The following is a 22,973-nucleotide window of genomic DNA, read 5'->3' as shown; positions in this document are numbered from 1 at the left end:
CGAAGTCTTCCACTGGAGTCATTTCGGGGAAGTGATTCTCAGGTAGAGTTCCCAAGTTGTGGTGTTTGTTTCGTGTCTGGGAGCTCGTCCTGGTGAGGTCGAAATGGGTGGGCGCAGGGGTGTGTATGCGTGGCAGAGCGTGAGCATTGTTTCTTGGCTCCTTGGCTCCCAGATCAAAGTGTAGTGGAGGATCACTTTATTGCCATTACCCAGTCCGCTCATTTATTCGTGCCCACGATTACCTATAACCTGTTTGTATGAATGATGTACCCTCACTGTTTGCTGCCTGTACCTTGAACTCACCCACGGTATAGCCCGCATTGGGGACATGACAGACTGTGTATATGTATATGCCGTCCAATACCCAAACGCTAATATCCCCCTACAACCTGTATGTTACCCCCAATGACACAATAATTGACGCTTCAAACACTATGTATTGTTTATTTTTAAATATTCTCTAATAAATTTTCAAATATTCTCTAATAAACTTAAAATCTGTTCTTATCAGTTTAATCTCTGATATGCCCTTGATGTGAGGGCTGTATATTAGCTTAATTTTTGAAGCTGGGGGGGTTAGAACAGAAGCTTGCTTTGTCTGCCCCATGCATCGACCTGGTATTGCAGTGCTTCCAGGAACGGTGTATCTCCTTTAGGGGAGAACCTTCTGGTTAGAAAAGCAGAAAAAAGTTGAACTGTGACACTTACTTTAAAGCAGATGTTTTTTTGAAGTAGCAGAATAATCTGGGTGTTTTTCTTTCTTTACAGTTTCTTGGAACTGTTTTGTGAGATGATACAAAATTGCTCAAGAGAGTTAAGTCCCGGGCAGACCGCCAAGAGCCACAAAGAGATCTCACAAAACTGGGTGACGGGACAACCGAATGGCAGATGAACGTCGGTGCTCATAAGTGCAAAGTAATGCACATTGGCAAACATACTCCCAACTATCCCTGTAAAATGATGGGGTCTAACTTAGCTGTTACCACTCGAGAAAGAGATCTGGGAGTCGTCGTGGATAGTTCTTTGAAAACATCCACTCAATGTGCAGCGGAGCGTTGGGACTCATTAAGAAAGGGACAGGTAATAAGACAGAAACTATCATATCGCCTCAATATCAATCCATGGTACGCCCACATCTTGAATACTGCGTGCTGATGCGGTCGCCCCAATCTCAAAAAAGATATATGGGAATGGAAAAGATTCAGAAACGGACAACAAAGATGATGAGGGGATATGGACCAGCTTCCATCTAAGAAGAAAAAAAACAGGAGTACTTGTGGCACCTTAAAGACTAACAAATTTATTTTAGCATGAGTTTTCGTGAGCTAAAGCTCACTTCTTCGGATGCATTTCCACTCCATACGGCTAAATGCAGTGCCTTGCATAATGACAGGTTTCAGAGTAGCAGCCGTGTTAGTCTGTATCCGCAAAAAAAACAGGAGTACTTGTGGCACCTTAAAGACTAACAAATTTATTTTAGCATGAGCTTTCGTGAGCTAAAGCTCACTTCTTCGGATGCATCCGAAGAAGTGAGCTTTAGCTCACGAAAGCTCATGCTAAAATAAATTTGTTAGTCTTTAAGGTGCCACAAGTACTCCTGGTTTTTTTTTGCGGATACAGACTAACACGGCTGCTACTCTGAAACCATCTAAGAAGAGATTCATAAGATTGGGACTTTTCATTTGGAAAAGAGATGACTAAAGGGGGATACGAGGGAGATCTATAAAACCATGACCGGCGTGGAGAAAGTAAATAAGGAAGAGTTATTTACTCCTTCTCATAACACACGAACTAGGGGTCACCAAATCAAATTAATAGGCAGCAGCTTTAAAACAAACAAAAGGAAGTCTTTCTTCACGCACCACACAGTCAACCTGTGGAACTCTTTGCCAGAGGATGTCGTGAAGGCCAAGACTATAACAGGGTTCAAAAAAGCACTAGATAAATTCATGGAGGATAGGTCCATCTATGGCGCTTTGCCAGCGGTATCCCTAGCTAGGTATCCCTGTTTGCCAGAAGCGGGGCATGGACGACAGGGGATGGAGCACTTGATGATTCCCTGTTCTGTTCATTCCCTCTGGGGCACCTGGCATTGGTCGCTGTCAGCAGACAGGATACTGGGCTAGGTCTTTAACTTGGACGGGTAGCTGGGAAGACGGTAAATCAGACAGAAACCGTTCGACAAACCTCTTCATTTCATTGTTATTGCCTGACTCCTTTAATTCATTTCCTTTTCCTTATTTCCCAGCAGACCGACTAGCCACCAGATTTGGGTGCTAGCAGTGGGACTTGACGAGCTCCTTCTTTTCGGCAGCGTTGAACTTGCCAGGGCACAGTCAGATTCTGGATGCTCATCTGAATGTAACGCCTAGCGCTCACCTTTATTTCTGTTTCTTAGCTCTTTTGGGCCATCGATCTTTGGTCTGACCCGTAGGATCCCTGCATTAGGAGAGAGGGCTAATTAATGAGCCCATAAACCTTGGAAATCAAATGAAACCTGAAGTCCATAGAAGACCTCGAAAGGCCCTTGCGGGGTGGAGTGCGAGCTGAGGAAGAGTTCCCTGCACAGCTTACCTCTCCATTCTCGTTTTCCTGTCCTGAGCGCAAAAGCCAGGAAGCAGCTCCGGGTAGTGAGGGGATACCATATGTGTGCGGTGGTTAGACAGGAAACAGCAAGGAACTGGACTCGTATGGAGTGAAACTGTAAGCATCTTCTGTATGCCTGATGACTGCAGGTTTGAGAGAGTTATGTAGGAAGTGGAGGCTTTCGGTGGGCTTTCAGAGGAAATGTAATGGAAAGGCAGCCGAAAGTGGAATCCCAGGTTTTTAAACAATCCTCCACTAACACACCAAACAGCTCAGGTCTAGTTACTCATTGAAAATTAGAATAAAGTTACAGCAAGATTTCATCATAAATGAAGTCAAACCCTAAAGATTTCAGAACACAACTGCTATAAGGAGCCAGGAGGGAAGCAATACAAAGTCAACCTTGCCTCAGAGAAAGGCAGTTAAACAATTTCTCTTTTTTAAAGCAGCATAATCTCCCCAAACGGAAGGGCCCTGTTCCCGGAGAAGGGTCCTGGAGAGGGTTTTCCTCGTTGGTGCGGGCCATCCATCTCCCTGAAAGGCGGGAGCTAGGTCGACGGAAGAATTCTTCCGACCAAGGCGCGGACTGATGTAGGCGCGCCGATTTACGTTCCCCGTGCAGACCAGACCCGAGGGTAGGTGCGTGCTGAACAGTTAAGTCAAAGCAGCTCCGTCCGTCAGAGGTGTGCAAAAGGGAAAACCCGCTCCTGGGCGACGCGGCCACGCCGCCCTAACCCGCAGCGCAGCTAAGGGCATTTGGGGAGGCGGCGGGTAGGCCTCAAGCGACGGAAAGCCCTCCTCCAGCACGGGGTTGTGACAGCCTAGTCTCCGTAGCACAGACAGGGTGGCCACCAAGAGACAGGAACAGACAGCGAAAGCCAAAGCGGCCCCAGGGCAGGGGGCGAGGCTGCCTGTTGGATGAGGAGACCAGGTGGGACAGGCGTTTTGGACAGGCCATCCTCCCGTCAAAGGAGGAAGAGCCCGAGAAGAAGGGCCGGGCAAGAAGCTACAAGCTGGGAAAGAAGCAGAGCAGGCAGGCAGCTCCCCTTAGAGCCAAAGAAGGCACCGGTCCAAGCCCCCCAAAAGCAAACTAGCGAGCAGATCAGCTGCAAAAGACCAGGGAAAGCCAAGAACCTTATAAGACCCAAGTAAAGATTCAGAGCTGAGCTTTGCTTACAAGGAGGAACGTGTGACAAAGATGCATAGAAGTACAGGGCCTGTGGAAAAGAGCACTCCCAAAGGCCCAGACTAACAACTGCTTTTCTGAGAGTCTGCTTTGCAGGGCACTAAGCCTAAACAGCCCACTGTCAGTTTCCTGTTGTTCAAACCAATCGCCAGGGGAGAGCGCGAACGCAGTCCCCCACTACTACAAATTATGCAGTTGAGTTTCCCGCATTTGGGGAAATCGCAGGGGTCAGCACACCTGCAGTGCAATGGATGAGCCTCACCCTGGGAAAACCACCTTCGTGATCATGGTATCTCCCCTGCCAGGTAAGTATGAATTCCTCCTGCCCGGCCGCCGCCTGCCTTCACTCGCCCCCCACTTATAACACACGGGGCGGACCGCCCCCCCCCCCCACCGCCGGCCTCGCCCACACCGGCCCCCACTGCCGACAGCTGCCCCGACGCGGGCCCCGGAGACCGTCCCTTCCCCACGCCGAGCTCCCGGTGCCAAAGTCGGGCCCTGCCTGGCAGCCTACGTCCGCTCCCACAATGCTCTGCTCCCACACAGATCTGCATACCTGCTCACGCGGCTCCGCCCCTCCGCTCGGGCCCCTCCCCCTGCCCACCCAGGCCGCCGCTCTTGCGTGCTCAGCTCTTTGAGCTCAGATGGGGACTAAAATCGCCCTATACTCTGTATGTCACCCCCGATGACCAATATCTGACGTTTCAACTCTCTGTATCGTTCATTTTCAAATATTTTCTAATAAACTTTTAAATCTTGGCCTATCCATCCAAGGCCGTGATCAAGTGTCTTGATGTTTTTGGTCTTTTGGCCTTGAGATGAAAACCTTGTCTGTGTCTTGGGAACCTTGAGGTTAAAAATTATCTAAGTTGTAGCGGGTCCCGTCCCGGGAAGCCAGGCCATCAGAGAGACGACGTGGCCCACCTGCTGCTGGGGAAAGAGCACAGCTTGCATTTCGCTTCTCTCGCGCTCTCTCTCGCTCTCTCCCCACCGGAAGTTGGTCCAATACAAGAATGACCTCCCCTGCCTTGTCTCACCTCAGTTTCTCCTCAGGGCAGAAGGTCGGGTGTTGTCAGCCACTCTCCAGAAACTGGACGGCCACTCAATCCCTTTTGTTACCTGCCAAGTGAGGCTGAGTGCACTGGCAGGCAGCGCCGTTTGAAGAAGTGGAAGATTGGACAAATGACCAGGGAGGAGTATAAAAATATTGCTCAGGCACGCAGGAGTGAAATCGGGAAGGGCAACTCACGCTTGGAGTTGCAGCTAGCAAGAGATGTTAAGAGTAACAACAAGAAGGGTTTCTTCAGGGATGTTAGCAACGAGAAGAAAGTCAAGGAAAGTGTGGGCCCCTTACAGAATGAGGGAGGCGACCTAGTGACAGAGGATGTGGAAAAAACTAATGTACTCAATGCTTCCCCACCCTCCCCCTTCGTGATTTTGTCTTCACGAACAAAATCAGCTCCCAGACTGCTGCACTGGGCAGCACAGCATGGAGAGGAGGTGACCAGCCCTCTGTGAAGAAAGAAGTGCTTCGGGACTATTTAGAAAAGCTGGATGAGCACAAATCCATGGGGCCGGATGCGCTGCATCCGAGGGTGCTAAAGGAGTTGGCGGGTGTGATTGCAGAGCCACTGGTCATTATCTTTGAAAATTCATGGCCATTGGGGGAGGTCCCAAATGACTGGGAAAAGGCTAATGTAGTGCCCATCTTTAAAAGAGGGAAGAAAGAAGGAGGATCCGGGGAACTACAGGCCAGTCAGCCTCACCTCAGTCCCTCGAAAAATCATGGAGCAGGTCCTCAAGGAATCAATTCTGAAGCACTTAGAGGAGAGGCAAGTGATCAGGAGCGGTCAGCATGGATTCAGCAAGGGCAAGTCACGCCTGACTAACCTAATTGCCTTCTGTGAGGAGAGAACTGGGACTGTAGATGAGGGGAAAGCAATGGATGTGTTCTTCCTTGACTTTAGCAAAGTTTTTGATACGGTCTCCCACAGTATTCTTGTCGGCAAGTTCAAGAAGTTTGGGCTGGATGAATGGACTATAAGGTGGACTATAAGCTGGCTAGGTCCTCGGGCTCAACGGGTAGCGATCAATGGCTCCACGTCTAATTGGCAGCCGGTCTCAAGCGGCGTGCCCCAAGGCTCGGTCCTGGGACTGGTTGTGTACAGTATCTTCGTTAAGGATCTGGAGGCTGGCATGGACTGCCCTCTCAGCAAGTTTGCAGATGACGCTAAACTGGGAGGAGCGGTCGATACGCTGGAGGGTACGGATAGGCTACAGAGGGACCTAGACAAATTGGAGGATTGGGCCGAAAGAAACCTGATGAGGTTCAACAAGGACAAGTGCCCAGTCCTGCACTTAGGACGGAAGAATCCCGTGCACTGCTCCAGATGAGGGACCGAATGGCTAGGCAGCAGTTCTGCAGAAAAGGACCTAGTGGTTACAGTGGATGAGAAGCTGGATATGAGTCGACAGCGTGCCCTTGTTGCCAAGAAGGCTAACGGCATTTTGGACTGTATACGTAGGGGCATTGCCAGCAGATCGAGGGATGTGGTCATTCCCTTCTCTTCGACGTTGGTGAGGCCTCATCTGGAGTACCGTGTCCGGTTTTGGGCCCCACACTGCAAGAAGGATGTGGAAAAACTGAAAAGAGTCCAGCATAGGGCAACAAAAGTGATTAGGGGGCTGGAAGACATGATTTATGAGGAGAGGCTGAGGGAACTGGGATTGTTTAGTCTGCAGAAGAGAAGAATGAGGGAGGAGTTGATCGCTGCTTTCAACTACCTGAAAGGGGGTTCCAAAGAGGCTGGATCTAGACTGTTCTCAGTGGCACAAGATGACAGAACGAGGAGCAATGGTCCCAAGTTGTGGTGGGGAAGGTTTAGGTTGGATCTTAGGAAAACCCTTTTTCACTAGCAGGGTGGTGAAGCACTGGAATGGGTTCCCTAGGGAGGTGGTGGAATCTCCTTCCTGAGAGGTTTTTAAGGTCAGCCTTGACAAAGCCCTGGCTGGGATGATTTAGTTGGGGATTGGGTTGGACTAGACGACCTCCTGAGGTCCCTTCCAACCTTGATATTCCATGATTTGAAGCTGTTCCCATGTATCAAGGTGAGCTGCAGCTCAGCGAACCCCAAGGATCTGAGCGAGGCGAGCTACTTTGCAGCAGAGGCAGACCAAGCAGCAGGTACAACGCGGGGTGGCACCCCGGCCGGGGGATAGAATCTCATGTCCGAGATCCCGACTCCCGTTACTTTGCAAAGTGTGTGAGTTTGCTCCGGGTTTTAGCTGTGGGCCAAGTGCCCTCTGGCTTCTCGTCCGGGCTCCGTCCTCCATGCGCCTGGGCATCAGCGGGACTGTCTTAGGAGAGCAGCTGCCGCATCCCAATCTCCGCCCAGCCGGGGAAGGAGCAGAGGCAGCCCAGAGAAAAGACTCCTTTGAGCGCCGGAGACGGCCGGAGCATCTTATTTGCATAGCCACAGTGCATTGCGCACAGCGAAGCGAGTTCCTGGTCAAGGGGCTGGTTTTGCTCCCTGTGTCCCCGGTTTCGATGATCCAACTCGGGCTGCCAATCGGTTCAATTCCATTTACTCTGAAAGCTAGCAGTGTAGCGGGCTGGGAGAGTAGTCACCCTGACTTTTGGGAGCGTAGGCGGTTGCCCCGGCAGCGCCTCTACCGCATGTTCTACATACTCTGCTTTCTCTTCAGTTCATATAAATCTTTCGCCTTTTACTAAAGATTTCCGTGGAGAGGAATGTTTATGAGTTTGTACCCATTTTTTTAAGGCTTTGCTTTGGCAAGGCTGTTGCCTGCTGTGAGAAAAACAGAAGAGTGCTCCCTGAACTGGTGTCACTGGCTGAAGCTTTTCTATAGTATGAAAAAAGCTCAGAGCTCTGCAAATGATTTTTTGGGTTTTTTTTTCTTTAAGCTTCTTGTGCCAGTGAGATGGCTTCCTAGCTAGCCAGGGACTGTTTTGTGATGTGTATTCTGCTGGCTCTTTAGTTTTGTATATTTTTAGCAGGAACGGTGGAGGAGAGTATCACGGTGGAAGAGCAGCAAAGAAATGTGTTGTTGTTTGTGTTAACGTTTGGTTTGTCCTAAGAGTGTCTGGTTTGGAGTCATTTGTAACTCTTCGGTTAGTTATTGGTAACAGCTTATTATTGGGCCCCTGAGTTGAAAGGCTGCTCTTGCAGATTTTAGTTTGTCATTGTTGGAATGTCAGTTCAAGAGCTGCTTTCTTAGTCTAGTCCGTGAGGGTTCTTCTGCCGCCCTCCTTAATATACCTTCCAGAAGGTGATTGCATGGTTTCCCTCGTCTTCCCACAGAAGAGAAATTGTCCATCCCTTTCCTGTTGGGAAAACACCAGTGTTTTAACTTAGGAAACGGTAAACGTTTTGCCCAGATGAGGGCTGGTTCATAGGAGCAGAAGAAGAGGAAGGTTGTGGCCCTTGGAGTCAGATTCCTGGCATTTCAGGCCAGAAGGAACCAGCCGATCACCTCAGAGCGACTAAGGGGCACCAATGCCCCAAATGGCGAGGAATTGCTTTGATGCAATTGACTGTCTGTTTGAGCTAGTTCTGTGGGAAGGAGCAGAAAAGAGCCTCGGGGCTGCGGAATAGCGCTTGCATAGGCTTTCTTTGCCCTGTTTTGCTGTAAGAGTTAACAGTGAGAGATTGGTAGTCCAGGTCAGTGTGTGGCTTTATTGAAATTAGGAGTATAGAGGGGAAACCAGGGAGAGGAAGGCGTCTGCAAGACTTGTCTGTCTTTGAACAGAATTGTGTGTTAAGGGTTCTTGCTTTGAAGTCTTCCACTGGAGTCATTTTGGGGAAGTGATTCTCAGGTAGAGTTCCCGAGTTGTGGTGTTTGTTGCGGTTCTGGGAGCTCGTCCTGGTGAGGTCGAAATAGGTGGGCGCAGGGGTGTGCGTGCGTAGCAGAGTGTGAGTATTGCTTTTCGGTTCCTTGGAGCTCAGATCAAAGTGTCGTGTCTGTTCTTATCAGTTTAATCTCTGATACATCCTTGATGTGAGGACTGTATATTAACTTGATTTTTGAAGCAGGGGGGGTTAGAACAGAAGCTTGCTTTGTCTGCCCTATGCATTGACCTGGTATTGCAGTGCTTCCAGGAACGGTGTATCTCCTTTAGAGGAGAACCTTCTGGTTAGAAAAGCAGAAAAGAGTTGAACTGTGATACTTTCTTTAAAGCAAATGTTTTTTGAAGCAGCAGAAAAATCTGGGTGTTTTTCTTTCTTTACAGTTTCTTGGAAGTGTTTTGTGAGTCTATAGATGTGAGAGGTTCTTCTTTTTCTTGCTAGAGAGTTATTTAAGAAGCTGGACTCCTTCTTTCTGCTGTGAGTCTTTTCAACAGTATGAGGGACAAATGCTTTCCAGATTCTGGGTCTGTTGGGGAGTGTGACGGGTCTGACACCCCAGCACCCCCTTGTGGCAGGGGCGGGCTGGGGGCCTAGCGCCGCGCCACTCACTTGTCCTTCGGTCTGCCCCTGGCAGCCGGCGTATTACGGCCTACCGGCCAGAGTCCATAAACGCCCCCTTCGGGGCGGGGTAGCGCGGCCTAGCGGCCGGAGTCCATAAACGCCCCCTTCGGGGCGGGGTAGCGCGGCCTAGCGGCCGGAGTCCACAAACGCCCCCTTCGGGGCGGGGTAGCGCGGCCTAGCGGCTGGAGTCCACAAACGCCCCCGTCGGGGCGGGGTAGCGCGGCCTAGCGGCCGGAGTCCACAAACGCCCCCGTCGGGGCGGGGTGGCGCGGCCTAGCGTCCCGAGTGGACAAACGCCCCCGTCGGGGCGGGGTAGCGCGGCCTAGCGGCCGGAGTCCACAAACGCCCCCGTCGGGGCGGGGTAGCGCGGCCTAGCGGCCGGAGTCCACAAACGCCCCCGTCGGGGCGGGGTAGCGCGGCCTAGCGGCCGGAGTCCACAAACGCCTCCGTCGGAACGGGGTAGCGCGGCCTAGCGGCCGGAGTCCACAAACACTCCCGTTGGGGTGGGGTAGCACGGCCTAGCGGCCAGAGTCCATAACCGCCCCCTTCGAGGCGGGGTATTAAGGGGTGGGGTAGGGGGAGTCGGGCCCGCCCTCTCCACCGAGCCCCGACCCAGGGCCCTGATTGTGGCAAGCTCTCCTTGCCACCCGCTCGGCGGGGATCCGCCCGCAACACGCCGAGCGGTACTGCAGCTTTAAGGCTGTCAGTCTCTACAATCCCCTGGGTCACTTCCTACCCTGTCTAGCCGGACGTCGGCGTTGTGGAAGCGGTTCCCCCGTAGGTCCCCTCTGGCCGGCATCCCTCCCCGGGGTCTCCGGTACGGCCTCTGCTCGGCTGACGTCCCGGTCCAGGCTCACTGGCTCTCCTCCTGCAGGAGCTGACGGTCTGCGTCCTTCTCCCCCGGTGGTCAGCCCAGACTGAGCAGACCTGCAGGCTTTTATACCGGTCTGCCAGTTGGAGCATGCCCAGCAGAGCTTCCTGGGCGTGGCTTCCTCTGCTAGCAAAGAAGGGTTAACCCCTGCTGTACAAGTGCGGGGCTGTCCCGCCCCGTCACACACCCTCCCCCTTAAGACAGCCGTCGGGCCCGGCTGACCCTGGACTCCCGCCTCCCCCTCCTCCTCCCCGATGCGGGAGAAGAAGTCCGCGTTCCCATGAGCCTTGCCTGGCCGATGTGACACGCGGAAGGCGTAGGGTTGGAGGGACAGGTACCACCGCATGATCCGGTTATTCGTCTCATAGAATCATAGAATCATAGAATCTCAGGGTTGGAAGGGACCTCAGGAGGTCATCTAGTCCAACCCCCTGCTCAAAGCAGGACCAAACCCAACTAAATCATCCCAGCCAGGGCTTTGTCAAGCCTGACCTTAAAAACCTCTAAGGAAGGAGATTCCACTACCTCCCTAGGTAACCCATTCCAGTTCTTCACCACCCTACTAGTGAAAAAGTTTTTCCTAATATCCAACCTAAACCTCCCCCTCTGCAACTTGAGACCATTACTCCTTGTTCTGTCATCTTCTACCACTGAGAACAGTCTAGATCCATCCTCTTTGGAACCCCCTTTCAGGTAGTTGAAAGCAGCTATCAAATCCCCCCTCATTCTTCTCTTCTGCAGACTAAACAATCCCAGTTCCCTCAGCCTCTCCTCATAAGTCATGTGCTCCAGCCCCCTAATCATTTTTGTTGCCCTCCGCTGGACTCTCTCCAATTTATCCACATCCTTCTTGTAGTGTGGGGCCCAAAACTGGACACAGTACTCCAAATGAGGCCTCACCAGTGCTGAGTAGAGGGGGATGATCACATCCCTTGATCTGCTGGAAATGCCCCTACTTATACAACCCAAAATGCCATTAGCCTTCTTGGCAACAAGGGCACACTGTTGACTCATATTCAGCTTTTCGTCCACCGTAACCCCTAGGTCCTTTTCTGCAGAACTGCTACCCAGCCATTCGGTCCCTAGTCTGTAGCAGTGCATGGGATTCTTCTGTCCTAAGTGCAGGACTCTGCACTTGTCCTTGTTGAACCTCATCATATTTCTTTTGGCCCAATCCTCTAATTTGTCTAGGTCCCTCTGTATCCTATCCCTACCCTCCAGCGTATTAACCACTCCTCCCAGTTTAGTGTCATCTGCAAACTTGCTAAGGGTGCAGTCCACACCATCCTCCAGATCGTTAATGAAGATATTGAACAAAACCGGCCCCAGCACCGACCCTTGGGGCACTCCACTTGATACCGGCTGCCATCTAGACATGGAAGCATTGATCACTACCCGTTGAGCCCGACCATCTAGCCAGTTTTCTATCCACCTTACCGTCCATTCATCCAGCCCAGACTTCTTTAACTTGCTGGCAAGAATACTGTGGGAGACTGTATCAAAAGCTTTGCTAAAATCCAGAAATAGTACATCCACTGCTTTCCCCTCATCCACAGAGCCGGTTATCTCGTCATAGAAGGCAATTAGGTTAGTCAGGCATGACTTGCCCTTGGTGAATCCATGCTGACTGTTCCTGATCACTTTCCCCTCCTTTAAGTGGTTCAGGATTGATTCCTTGAGGACCTGTTCCATGATTTTTCCAGGGACTGAGGTGAGACTGACTGGCCTGTAGTTCCCTGGATCTTCCTTCTTCCCTTTTTTAAAGATGGGCACTACATTAGCTTTTTTCCAGTCATCCGGGACCTCCCCCGATCGCCATGATTTTTCAAAGATAATGGCCAATGGCTCTGCAATCTCATCGGCCAACTCCTTTAGCACCCTCGGATGCAGCGCATCCGGCCCCATGGACTTGTGCTCGTCCAGCTTTCCTAAATAGCCCCGAACTACTTCTTTCTCCACAGAGAGCTGGTCACCTCCTCCCCATACCGTGCTGCACAGTGCAGCTGTCTGGGAGCTGACCTTGTCTGTGAAGACAGAGGCAAAAAAAGCATTGAGTACACTAGCTTTCTCCACATCCTCTGTCACTAGGTTCCCTCCCTCATTCAGCAAGGGGCCCACACTTTCCTTGACTTTCTTCCTGTTGCTAACATACCTGAAGAAACCCTTCTTGTTACTCCTAACATCTCCGGCTAGCTGCAACTCCAAGTGTGATTTGGCCTTCCTGATTTCACACCTGCATGCCTGAACAATACTTTTATACTCCTCCCTGGTTATTTGTCCAATCTTCCACTTCTTGTAAGCTGTTCTTTTGTGTTTAAGACGAGCAAGGATTTCACTGTTAAGCCAAGCTGGTCGCCTGCCATATTTACTTCTCTTCCTACACATCGGGATGGTTTGTTCCTGCAACCTCAATAAGATTTCTTTGAAATACAGCCAGCTTTCCTCGACTCCTTTCCCCGTCATGTTATTCTCCCAAGGGACCTTGCCCATCAGTTCCCTGAGGGAGTCAAAGTCTGCTTTTCTGAAGTCCAGGGTCTCTGTTCTACTGCTTTCCCTTTTTCCTTGTGTCAGGATCCTGAACTCGACCATCTCATGGTCACTGCCCCCCAGGTTCCCATCCACTATTGCTTCCTCTACTATTTCTTCCCTGTTTGTGAGCAGCAGGTCAAGAAGAGCTTTTCCCCTAGTTGGTTCCTCCAGCACTTGCACCAGGAAATTGTCCCCTACACTTTCCAGAAACTTCCTGGATTGTCTGTGCAGTGCTGTATTGCTCTCCCAGCAGATATCGGGGTGATTAAAGTCACCCATGAGAACCAGGGCCTGTGATCTAGCAACTTCTGTTAGTTGCTGGAAGAAAGCCTCATCCACCTCATCCCCCTGGTCCGGTGGTCTGTAGCAGACTCCCACCACGACATTACCCTTGTTGTTCATACTTCTAAATTTAATCCAGAGACACTCAGGTTTTTCTGCAGTTTCATACTGGAGCGCTGAGCAGTCATACTGCTCTCTTACGTACAACGCAACTCCCCCACCTTTTCTGCCCTGCCTATCCTTCCTGAACAGTTTATATCCATCCATGACAGTACTCCAATCATGTGAGTTATCCCACCAAGTCTCTGTTATTCCAATTACATCATAATTCCCTGACTGTGCCAGGACTTCTAGTTCTCCCTGCTTGTTCCCCAGGCTTCTTGCATTAGTGTATAGGCACTTAAGATAACCCGCTGATTGTCCCGCTTTCTTGGTCTGAGACAGGAGTCCTCCCCTCTTGCAGTCTCCTGCTTGTGCTTCCTCCCGGTATTCCACATCCCCACTTACCTCGGGGCTTTGGTCTCCTTCCCCCGGTGAACCTAGTTTAAAGCCCTCCTCACTAGGTTAGCCAGCCTGCTTGCAAAGATGCTCTTCCCTCTCTTCGTGAGGTGGAGCCCGTCTCTGCCTAGCAATCCTTCTTCTTGGAAGACCATCCCATTGTCAAAGAATCCAAACCCTTCTCTCCGACACCATCTGCGGAGCCATTCGTTGATTTCCACGATTCGACGGAATCATACTATTGATCCATCGGAGGGGCGCGTGGTCAGTCACTAAGGAGAAGGGGTTCCCTAATAGATAGTACCTTAGTGCTTCGACCGCCCACTTCACTGCCAAGGCCTCGCGTTCTATGGTGGAGTACCGGGTTTCGCGGGGGAACAGCTTGCGGCTAAGGTACAAGACCGGGTGTTCTTCTTCCCCTACCTCCTGTGACAGTACGGCCCCCAGTCCCACCTCCGAGGCATCCGTCTGTAGGATAAAGGGTTTTGAAAAATCTGGTTGAACTAGTACCGGTTCCCGTGTTAATTGTTCGCTCAGGGCGCGAAAGGCCTTTTCGCAGCCTTCCGTCCAGCGTACTTTCTGGGGTTGTGAACTGCGCGTCAACTCCGTCAGTGGGGCAGCGTGTGTGGCGAAGTTAGGCACAAACCGCCGATAGTACCCAGCCAGCCCCAAGAACTGCCGGACCTGCCGCTTGGTTGTGGGCGTAGGGTACGTCCTTAATGCTTCCACCTTGTCTACGAGGGGACGGATCTTTCCTCTGCCAACCGTGTAGCCCAGGTAAGTTACCTCCTTCTGGCCCAGGTGACATTTCGCCGGGTTCGCGGTGAGGCCGGCTTCGCCTAATGCCCGTAGAACTGCGGTCAGGTGTTGCAGATGTTCCTCCCAAGTGCTACTGTAGATGACAATGTCATCGATGTACGCTGCGGCGTATTCATTGTGTGCATTCAGCACCTGGTTCATGAGTCGCTGGAAGGTAGCCGCGGCCCCGTGCAATCCGAACGGCATCATAGTAAATTGGTAGAGTCCGAACGGCGTTGGAAATGCTGTCTTTTCTCGTGAGGCCGGTGTCAACGGGATCTGCCAATATCCCTTCGTCAAGTCCAGGGTGGAGATGAACTTGGCTTTTCCTAGCCGCTCCAGCAGCTCGTCCACCCGGGGCATGGGATAGGCGTCAAAACGTGAAATTGCGTTTACCTTGCGGAAGTCAATGCAAAACCTGACTGTCCCGTCTGGCTTGGGGACCAACACTATGGGGCTCCGCCATTCACTCCGCGACTCTTCCACCACCCCTAAGGCTAGCATCAGCCCGAGCTCCTCCTTCACTGTCTCCCACATCTTCCTGGGGAGCGGGCGGTGTGTGTCCCGCACTTTGTGCCCTGGAACAGTAGCAATGTGGTGGTTTGCTAACGTGGTTCGTCCGGGTCACGTCGACAAAACCACGGGGAACGCCGCCACCAGTCGTTCTACCTGGTCCCGCTGGGGTGGGGTAAGCTCGTGGCCTATGTCCACCATCCCGGCTGTCTCGGGCTCTCCCACCAGCGGCCCCAACTCCGGTTCTGGCGGGTATGGGGCTATCAGCAGGCCCTCTCGGTCCCTTCAGGCCTTAAGGAGGTTCACGTGGTAGACCTGGGTATCCCTCCTTTGCCCAGACAACCGTACCTCATAGTCGACCGGCCCAATCCGCCTGACCACTTCAAAGGGGCCCTGCCACTTGGCCAGCAGCTTGGACTCTGAGGAAGGAAGCAGCAAGAGGACCCGATCCCCCGGCCCGAAAGTTCGCACCTTGGCCCCCTTGTTATACTGAGCCTCCTGAGTCTGCTGGGCTCTAACCAGATTTTCGCGGGCCAAGGTCCCCAGCTCCCGGAGGCGTTCCCGCAGATGGAGGATATACTGTACCGACCCTCGAACACGGGTCTCCTGCTCTTCCCAGGTTTCCCTTAGGAGATCAAGGATACCCCTAGGCTTCCTCCCGTAGAGGAGCTCAAAGGGGGAGAACCCCGTGGATGCCTGGGGTACCTCTCGCACCGCGAAGAGGAGTGCGGGGAGTAGTTTATCCCAGTGCCGTGGGTCATCCTCTACAAACTTTCTCAGCATGGCCTTCAAAGTGCCGTTGAATCGCTCGACCAAGCCATCCGTCTGGGGGTGGTAGACGGAGGTCTTTAGTGCCCGGATGTTCAGCAGCCTGCACAGCTCTGCCATCAATCTAGAGGTCACATTCGTTCCTTGGTCTGTTAGTATTTCCCTCGGGATACCTACCCGAGCGAAGATCTGCAATAGTTCGTTAGCAATGACCGGTGCTGTGGTGGACCTCAGTGGCACCGCTTCGGGATAGCGTGTGGCATAATCGACCACCACCATGATGTACTTATGACCTGTGCCGCTCTTCTCCAGGGGTCCCACGAGATCCAGGCCTATCCGGTCAAAAGGCGTCCCCACCAACGGCAAGGGTACGAGGGGGGCCCTTGGTACACCTTTTGGACCGGCTCTCTGGCATTCTGGGCAGGAGGCGCAATAATCTCGTACCTCCGCATTTATGCCCGGCCAAAAGAACCTCTGGGCCACCCTTTGCAACGTCTTCTCCCTGCCTAGGTGTCCGGCCCACGGCACCGAATGTGCCAGACGGAGCAAGTCCCGTCGGAACCGCCGCGGGACCAACAGCTGGCGTAGCTCTTCCTTTGTCTGTGGTTCTGGTACCACCCGATAGAGTAAGTCCCGATGGATCTCAAATCGGGGCCCTTGTGGCTGGCGGTGGGGCGGGTCTTCCTCCCCTGGTGGGCTAGTCGCCTGTTCCCAAGCCCGGCTGAGAGTGGTATCCCCTCGTTGCTCCTCGAGGAAGTCGGTGTCCACCTCTAGCCAGCCCGGGTCCTCTGTTGTCGGCACTTTGGTGGGGACTTGGCTCCTTACCCCTCTCCCGGAGCTCCCCGAGGGCCCCTCTAGGGGGTCCTCGGCCGTTGGCTGGCCTAAAAATCCCGGTCGTCTAGCCCGTTTCCCAGTTCTCCTCCCTGGCGGCGTAGCCCCTTCCCTCAAGAGGTTTGTGAAGCCCGGCCAGTCACGCCCTAAGACCACGGGGTAAGCCAACTTAGGAGCCACCCCCACTAGACACCGCGCCCGGTGTTGGGCCGCCTCTAGCTGTACCCAGACAGTGGGGTAAGGCTTCACATCCTCGTGGATGCACTGTAGCCGGATGGGGGCCCCGGCGGGGCCGGTGGGCTTAATCAGCCCCTCCCGAATAACCATCTGGCTACACCCGGAGTCAACTAAGGCCCAGGCAGACGTCCCATCCACCTTCACCGGCAGAACAATTTTCCCCGGCTCCCAAGCCCGGGCCCGGTGACCCGCCGTCAACACCTGCCCATAATTGCAATCCATGTACGGGCACTCCCTCCTGAAGTGCCCTACCTGACCGCACTCGTAGCAGCGGTCCCGTCTCCCTTCCTCGATAGGGTTGTGGTGGGGGCTGCCCGGCCTTACTGGTGCCTCCTCCGGTCGTCGCGGGATATCTCCTCGGGGTGTCGCCCTAGGGCCCCGGGTTACTGGTATTCCGGGGGGCTGGACATGCCGCCGAGGGTCTCCCCCGTCCCCCTTACGTGGCCCCCGGGCCTGCCCTGGGCTCCGTCCACCGGGCTCTCCCCCCTGGGGGTTGGTCTTCAATGCCCCATCTGCTGCCTGGTAGTCCTCCATCAGGGAAATCGCGTCCGCGAGGGTCTTGGGGCGGTGTCGCTGCACCCATTCCTTCCCTCCCGGAGGCAGGGCTTGCAGGAACTGCTCTAAGGCTACCATCTAGGCCATTTGAACGCCCGTCCGCCCTTCCGGCTCCAGCCACCTCCAACAGAGATCCCGGATTCGCTGGGCCACGGCCCGTGGCCTGGCCCCTGGCGTGTATCGTTCCCGGCGGAGTCGCTGGCGGTAGGTCTCCAGGCTGATGCCAACTTCGTCCAAGATGGCGGCCTTGACCTTCATGTAGTCCAGTGTGTCTTGGGGGTCCAAGTTCCGGTACGCCGCTTGAGCGGGGCCCGTCAGGTAGGGTGCCAGTATCGTGGCCCAATGAGTGAGGGGCCACTGTACGGCGGTCGCGACTCGTTCAAAGGTCATGAGGAAGGCCTCGGGGTCATCCCCCGGCCCCATCTTAGCTAGGCGCACGGGTAATCCCCCGAGACCCTCGCCGGGGTTGCCCCTGACGGCCCCTAGAGGCGTACTCGGTGCCGGGCCGATTAGTGCCGCCATCTGTTGAACCAACCGCTCCTGGTTCGCCTGTTGCTGGGTTGTCAGCTCCCGGATCAGCTGCTGCTGCTGTTCCTGTCGCTGTGCGGCTTGTGCCTGCTGCTGGGCCGCCAGCTGCTGGAGCAGCTGGGTTTGCTGCTGCTGCTGTTGCGCCATCTGCTGCTGCTGATTCTCCAGCAGCCACTTCAAAAGTTTCTCGGGGTCCATATTGGGTCCTGTGGCCTTATCTCAGGCCCGTTCAAGTCCCTGGTCAGGTGCTAGTTGTGACGGGTCTGACACCCCAGCACCCCCTTGTGGCAGGGGCGGGCTGGGGGCCTAGCGCCGCGCCACTCACTTGTCCTTCGGTCTGCCCCTGGCAGCCGGCGTATTACGGCCTAGCGGCCGGAGTCCACAAACGCCCCCTTCGGGGCGGGGTAGCGTGGCCTACCACAAACGCCCCCTTCGGGGCGGGGTAGCGCGGCCTAGCGGCCGGAGTCCACAAACGCCCCCTTCGGGGCGGGGTAGCGCGGCCTAGCGGCCGGAGTCCACAAACGCCCCCTTCGGGGCGGGGTAGCACGGCCATAGCGGCCGGAGTCCACAAACGCCTCCGTCGGGGCGGGGTAGCGCGGCCTAGCGGCCGGAGTCCACAAACACCCCCGTCGGGGTGGGGTAGCACGGCCTAGCGGCCAGAGTCCATAACCGCCCCCTTCGAGGCGGAGTATTAAGGGGTGGGGTAGGGGGAGTCGGGCCCGCCCTCTCCACCGAGCCCCGACCCAGGGCCCTGATTGTGGCAAGCTCTCCTTGCCACCCGCTCGGCGGGGATCTGCCCGCAACACGCCGAGCGGTACTGCAGCTTTAAGGCTGTCAGTCTCTACAATCCCCTGGGTCACTTCCTACCCTGTCTAGCCGGACGTCGGCGTTGTGGGAGCGGTTCCCCCGTAGGTCCCCTCCGGCCGGCGTCCCTCCCCGGGGTCTCCGGTATGGCCTCTGCTCGGCTGACGTCCCAGTCCAGGCTCACTGGCTCTCCTCCCGCAGGAGCTGACGGTCTGTGTCCTTCTCCCCCGGTGGTCAGCCCAGACTGAGCAGACCTGCAGGCTTTTATACCGGTCTGCCAGTTGGAGCATGCCCAGCAGAGCTTCCTGGGCGTGGCTTCCTCTGCTAGCAAAGAAGGGTTAACCCCTGCTGTACCAGTGCGGGGCTGTCCCGCCCCGTCACAGGGAGATGGGATTTTTTTGTTTGTTTTTATTTTGTATTTTTGGGGGGTGGGGTGGGGCGGTTGGTAATATTTGAGGTCATGTGTATATCCACAACTGCATGAGTTACATAGACTTCTCCCCACCTGGCCTACGTTCTATGTATCTTCGTTCATAAGATCAAGACAAGGCACTAGGTGTCGTGCTGCACCCGGCACACAGGGGCCCCAATCCTGATTTTTCCCCCCCAAGCCTACTGTAATCTAAATGCTACATAATAACCCTTAGCTTCTCATTGTTGCCATCCTCGCTATTGGAAAATCCCCCAAATCATGACAGTGGCTTACAAATCAGGAGGATTCTTTTTTAAAAAAATGTAATGTGGGTTCTCTTTCTTTCCCTTCTGGTTTTCTGAACCAGGGAAGCTAGAAACTTACCTTTCTAGTGTGGCCAGAGCCCCAGAGAGCAGCAGCCCCTGGCGCCTGGGGCTGGCAGGCAGCGGGGCTCCTCACTTTATTTTCACCCACCAAGTATCAAGTGTGAACTCCTCAGGCACTAGAACAGCCTTAACATGGAGTCACAGACAGACCCCTTGGGCACCCTGACTCTATCTTGCCACCCAGGGGTAGTAGAAGCTGCTATAACACGCAAGCTCTGTATGTCCTTTAGGGCTAACCCTAGCCAAACAGCCGGGATCCCTTGCTGATGCTTAGAAGGTGTGCCGGCTCCCTGAAGTCCAAGCAGCATTGTGAGGAGGGGGGAACAACAGTTTCTTCCTGACAGGGATTTTTATTCCATTCCCCCAGAGCTCAAGCTGATGGGGGCAAGTGTTTGTGCAGGGCTCTTCCTCCTCGTAGGTGTGTGAGGAGGAGCAATCAACCAAGTCTTTTGTCCACGGATGATCCACAGTGGCTTGTCTGATGTCTCAGTCAGGGCCTTCTCTTGTTGGAAAGGAGATGACGCCTCTTCTGGTAAACTACCATTTCACACTTGGTAATACTTCTCTCCTGACTGGTGGCGTGGCGGCAGCAAGGGGGTTTACAGCTTTAGTGCCAACGCTTATATATCACCTTACAACATGGGCTACGGCTATTATAGGTGAGAATAATGCATGCAGCAACTCACGAGCTTGTCATAAACTCTAAACACGTTTTTATAAAGCTAATGCCTGTTTTAACAACACTAACAAACAGGTGAGCAAGACTAGTTTCCAGCCATGCGTTTGTCACTTTTCAGTAAGGCCTAGGGGCCTTGGCATGAGCTGGCACCTGGTCTGCCAGTGTCAGAAGAGGATCTGCCCTCTCTTATCCCCAGGTGTCTGTACTGGGAGCAGTACTGTTCAACTTATTCATAAATGATCTGGGGAAAGGGCTAAACAGTGAGGTGGCAAAATTTGCAGAAGATACAAAATTGCTCAAGAGAGTTAAGTCCCAGGCAGACTGCCAAGAGCCACAAAGAGATCTCACAAAACTGGGTGACGGGACAACCGAATGGCAGATGAACGTCGGTGCTCATAAGTGCAAAGTAATGCACATAGGCAAACATAATCCCAACTATCCCTATAAAACGATGGGGTCAAAATTAGCTGTTACCACGCGAGAAAGAGATCTGGAAGTCGTGGATAGTTCTCTGAAAACATCCACTCAATGTGCAGCGGAGCATTGGGAATCATTAAGAAAGGGACAGGTAATAAGACAGAAACTATCATATCGCCTCAATATCAATCCATGGTACGCCCACATCTTGAATACTGCATGCTGATGCGGTCGCCCCAATCTCAAAAAAGATATATGGGAATGTGAAAGATTCAGAAACGGACAACAAAGATGATGAGGGGATATGGACCAGCTTCCATCTAAGAAGAGATTCATAAGATTGGGACTTTTCATCTTGGAAAAGAGACGACTAAAGGGGGATACGAGGGAGGTCTATAAAACTATGACCGGCGTGGAGCAAGTAAATAAGGAAGAGTTATTTACTCCTTCTCATAACACACGAACTAGGGGTCACCAAATCAAATTAATAGGCAGCAGCTTTAAAACAAACAAAAGGAAGTATTTCTTCACGCACCACACAGTCAACCTGTGGAACTCTTTGCCAGAGGATGTCGTGAAGGCCAAGACTATAACAGGGTTCAAAAAAGCACTAGATAAATTCATGGAGGATAGGTCCATCTATGGCGCTTTGCCAACGGTATCCCTAGCTAGGTATCCCTGTTTGCCAGAAGCGGGGCATGGACGACAGGGGATGGAGCACTTGATGATTCCCTGTTCTGTTCATTCCCTCTGGGGCACCTGGCATTGGCCGCTGTCAGCAGACAGGATACTGGGCTAGGTCTTTAACTTGGACGGGTAGCTGGGAAGACGGTAAATCAGACAGAACCCGTTCGACAAACCTCTTCATTTCCTTGTTATTGCCTGACTCCTTTAATTCATTTCCTTTTCCTTATTTCCCAGCAGACCGACTAGCCACCAGATTTGGGTGCTAGCAGAGGGACCTGATGAGCTCCTTCTTTTCGGCAGCGTTGAACTTGCCAGGGCACAGTAAGATTCTGGATGCTCATCTGAATGTAACGCCTAGTGCTCACCTTTATTTCTGTTTCTTAGCTCTTTTGGGCCACCGATCTTTGGTCTGACCCGTAGGATCCCTGCATTAGGAGAGATGGCTAATTAATGAGCCCACAAACCTTGGAAATCAAATGAAACCTGAAGTCCGTAGAAGACCTCGAAAGGCCCTTGGGGAGTGGAGTGCGAGCTGAGGAAGCGTTCCCTGCACAGCTTACCTCTCCATTCTCGTTTTCCTGTCCTGAGCGCAAAAGCCAGGAAGCAGCTCCGGGTAGGGAGGGGATACCATATGTGTGCAGTGGTTAGACAGGAAACAGCGAGGAACTGGACTCGTATGGAGTGAAACTGTAAGCATCTTCTGTATGCCTGATGACTGCAGGTTTGAGAGAGCTATGTGGGAAGTGGAGGCTTTCGGTGGGCTTTCAGAGGAAATGTAATGGAAAGGCAGCCGAAAGTGGAATCCCAGGTTTTTAAACAATCCTCCACTAACACACCAAACAGCTCAGGTCTAGTTACTCATTGAAAATTAGAATAAAGTTACAGCAAGATTTCATCATAAATGAAGTCAAAGCCTAAAGATTTCAGAACACAACTGCTATAAGGAGCCACGAGGGAAGCAATACAAAGTCAACCTTGCCTCAGAGAAAGGCAGTTAAACAATTTCTCTTTTTTAAAGCAGCGTAATCTCCCCAAACGGAAGGGCACTGTTCCCGGAGAAGGGTCCTGGAGAGGGTTTTCCTCGTTGGTGCGGGCCATCCATCTCCCCGAAAGGCGGGAGCTAGGTCGACGGAAGAATTCTTCCGACCAAGGCGCGGATTGACGTAGCCGCGCCGATTTACATTCCCCGTGCAGCCCAGGCCCGAGGGTCTGTGCGTGCTGAACAGTTAAGTCAAAACAGCTCCGTCCGTCAGAGGTGTGCAAAAGGGAAAACCCGCTCCTGGGTGACACGGCCACGCCGCCCTAACCCGCAGCGTAGCTAAAGGGCATTCGGGGAGGCGGTGGGTGGGCCGCAAGCGACGGAAAGCCCTCCTCCAGCACGGGGTTGTGACAGCCTAGTCTCCGTAGCACAGACAGGGTGGCCACCAAGAAACAGGAACAGACAGCGAAAGCCAAAGCGGCCCCAGGGCAGGGGGCGAGGCTGCCTGTTGGACGAGGAGACCAGGTGGGACAGGCGTTTTGGACAGGCCGTCCTCCCGTCAAAGGAGGAAGAGCCTGAGAAGAAGGGCTGGGCAAGAAGCTACAAGCAGGGAAAGAAGCAGTGCAGGTAAGCAGCTCCCCTTAGAGCCAAGGAAGGCACCGGTCCAAGCCCCCCCAAAGCAGACTAGAGAGCAGATCAGCTGCAAAAGACCAGGGAAAGCCAAGAACACAGAGAGCCTTATAAGACCCAAGTAAAGTTTCAGAGCTGAGCTTTGCTTACAAGGAAGAACGTGGGACAAAGATACTTAGAAGTACAGGGCCTGTGGAAAAGAGCACTCCCAAAGGCCCAGAATAACAACTGCTTTTCTGAGAATCTGCTTTGCAGTGCACTAAGCCTAAACAGCCCACTGTCAGTTTTCTGTTGTTCAAACCAATCAC

At 53.3% G+C, this 22,973-nt stretch overlaps 4 non-coding genes across 4 annotated transcripts; 3 read left to right on the top strand and 1 right to left on the bottom strand.

Annotated features, from left to right (window-relative positions):
* Positions 1 to 463: 463 nt before the first annotated feature.
* On the top strand, positions 464 to 652 carry LOC123359538. The gene has a single exon (XR_006575885.1). It is a non-coding gene; the product is annotated as a U2 spliceosomal RNA (small nuclear RNA).
* A 3,269-nt stretch (positions 653 to 3,921) lies between these two features.
* LOC123359536 lies at positions 3,922 to 4,085 on the bottom strand. The gene has a single exon (XR_006575882.1). It is a non-coding gene; the product is annotated as a U1 spliceosomal RNA (small nuclear RNA).
* A 3,372-nt stretch (positions 4,086 to 7,457) lies between these two features.
* On the top strand, positions 7,458 to 7,573 carry LOC123359533. The gene has a single exon (XR_006575879.1). It is a non-coding gene; the product is annotated as a U5 spliceosomal RNA (small nuclear RNA).
* Positions 7,574 to 8,712: 1,139 nt separating this feature from the next.
* On the top strand, positions 8,713 to 8,908 carry LOC123359537. Its single transcript, XR_006575883.1, has one exon. It is a non-coding gene; the product is annotated as a U2 spliceosomal RNA (small nuclear RNA).
* The last annotated feature ends 14,065 nt before the right edge of the window (positions 8,909 to 22,973 follow it).

This window comes from Mauremys mutica, unplaced genomic scaffold (assembly GCF_020497125.1).
Source record: "Mauremys mutica isolate MM-2020 ecotype Southern unplaced genomic scaffold, ASM2049712v1 Super-Scaffold_100127, whole genome shotgun sequence".
NCBI classification, from domain to species: domain Eukaryota; kingdom Metazoa; phylum Chordata; order Testudines; family Geoemydidae; genus Mauremys; species Mauremys mutica.
This window is presented reverse-complemented; position numbering and strand designations above follow the sequence as displayed.